The following is a 2,500-nucleotide window of genomic DNA, read 5'->3' as shown; positions in this document are numbered from 1 at the left end:
GTTTGAAAATTTTATGGGAGCTTCCTAGAAGCCTAAGAAATGCTTTGCTCGAGACGGATTTCGATTTGGAGGTCCCCCGAGTTAAGTTTGCCCTTTATGACTCCTCGCCCGCATGCTCGTGCACACCGGCGTGCACGTGGGCATCGTATGCTAAAAAATGAAGTTTGGAGTTTGGGTTCAGAAATCTTATGGGAGCTTCCTAGAAGCCTAAGAAATGCTTTGCTCGAGACGGATTTCGATTTAGATTTCCGCCGTGTTAATTTTGCCAATTACGGCTCCTCGCGCGCACGCTCAAGCACCCCGACGTGCACACCGGCGCGCACGTGGGCATCGTATGCTAAAAAATGAAGTTTGGAGTTTGGGTTTGAAAATTTTACGGGAACTTCCTAGAAGCCTAAGAAATGCTTTGCTCGAGACGGATTTCGATTTGGAGGTCCCCCGAGTTAATTTTGCCCATTACGACTCCTCGCCCGCACGCTCGTGCACCCCGACGTGCACGTGGGCATCGTATGCTAAAAAATGAAGTTTGGAGTTTGGGTTCGGAAATTTTATGGGAGCTTCCTAGAAGACTAAGAAGTGCTTTGCTCGAGACGGATTTCGATTTGGAGGTCCCCCGGGTTAATTTTACCCATTATGACTCCTCGCCCGCACGCTCGTGCACCCCGACGTGCACGTGGGCATGGTATGCTAAAATTGAAGTTTGGAGTTTGGGTTTGAAAATTTTATGGGAGCTTCCTAGAAGCCTAAGAAATGCTTTGCTCGAGACGGATTTCGATTTGGAGGTCCCCCGAGTTAAGTTTGCCCTTTATGACTCCTCGCCCGCATGCTCGTGCACACCGGCGTGCACGTGGGCATCGTATGCTAAAAAATGAAGTTTGGAGTTTGGGTTCAGAAATCTTATGGGAGCTTCCTAGAAGCCTAAGAAATGCTTTGCTCGAGACGGATTTCGATTTATATTTCCGCCGTGTTAATTTTGCCAATTACGGCTCCTCGCGCGCACGCTCAAGCACCCCGACGTGCACACCGGCGCGCACGTGGGCATCGTATGCTAAAAAATGAAGTTTGGAGTTTGGGTTTGAAAATTTTACGGGAACTTCCTAGAAGCCTAAGAAATGCTTTGCTCGAGACGGATTTCGATTTGGAGGTCCCCCGAGTTAATTTTGCCCATTACGACTCCTCGCCCGCACGCTCGTGCACCCCGGCGTGCACGTGGGCATCGTATGCTAAAAAATGAAGTTTGGAGTTTGGGTTCGGAAATTTTATGGGAGCTTCCTAGAAGACTAAGAAATGCTTTGCTCGAGACGGATTTTGATTTGGAGATCCCACGCGTTAGTTTTTGCCCATTATGACTCCTCGCCCGCACGCTCAAGCACCCCGGCGTGCACGTGGGCATCGTATGCTAAAAAATGAAGTTTGGAGTTTGGGTTCGGAAATTTTATGGGAGCTTCCTAGAAGCCTAAGAAGTGTTTTGCTCGAGACGGATTTCGATTTGGAGGTCCCCCGAGTTAGTTTTGCCCATTATGACTCCTCCCCCGCACGCTCAAGCACCCCCGCGTGCACGGGGGCATTGTATGCTAAAAAATGAAGTTTGGAGTTTGGGTTTGGAAATTTTATGGGAGCTTCCTAGAAGCCTAAGAAGTGCTTTGCTCGAGACGGATTTCGATTTGGAGGTCCCCCGAGTTAATTTTGCCCATTATGACTCCTCGCCCGCACGCTTAAGCACCCCCGCGTGCACGTGGGCATTGTGTGCTAAAAAATGAAGTTTGGAGTTTGGGTTTGTAAATTTGATGGGAGCTTCCTAGAAGCCTAAGAAGTGCTTTGCTCGAGACGGATTTCGATTTGAAGGTCCCCCGTGTTAATTTTGCCCATTACGGCTCCTCGCCCGCACGCTCAAGCACCCCGGCGTGCACGTGGGCATTGTATGCTAAAAAATAAAGTTTGGAGTTTGGGTTTGGAAGTTTTATGGGAGCTTCCTAGAAGCTTAAGAAGTGTTTTGCTCGAGACGGATTTCGATTTGGAGGTCCCCCGAGCCAATGTTGCCCATTATGGCTCCTCTCCCGCATGCTCAAGCACCCCTGCGTGCACGTGGGCATTGTATGCTAAAAAATAAAGTTTGGAGTTTGGGTTTGGAAGTTTTATGGGAGCTTTCTAGAAGCTTAAGAAGTGTTTTGCTCGAGACGGATTTCGATTTGGAGGTCCCCCGAGTCAATGTTGCCCATTATGGCTCCTCGCCCGCACGCTCAAGCACCCCGGCGTGCACGTGGGCATTGTATGCTAAAAAATAAAGTTTGGAGTTTGGGTTTGGAAGTTTTATGGGAGCTTCCTAGAAGCTTAAGAAGTGTTTTGCTCGAGACGGATTTCGATTTGGAGGTCCCCCGAGTCAATGTTGCCCATTATGGCTCCTCTCCCGCATGCTCAAGCACCCCTGCGTGCACACCGGCGTGCACGTGGGCATTGTAGGCTAAAAAATGAAGTTTGGAGTTTGGGTTTGGAAATTTTA

The sequence above is a fragment of the Cornus florida genome, unplaced genomic scaffold, assembly GCF_030987335.1.
Source record: "Cornus florida cultivar Cherokee Brave unplaced genomic scaffold, ASM3098733v1 CherokeeBrave_3.0.0_Hap2_scaffold_2, whole genome shotgun sequence".
NCBI lineage: Eukaryota > Viridiplantae > Streptophyta > Magnoliopsida > Cornales > Cornaceae > Cornus > Cornus florida.
Note: the sequence above shows the minus strand (reverse complement) of the source record.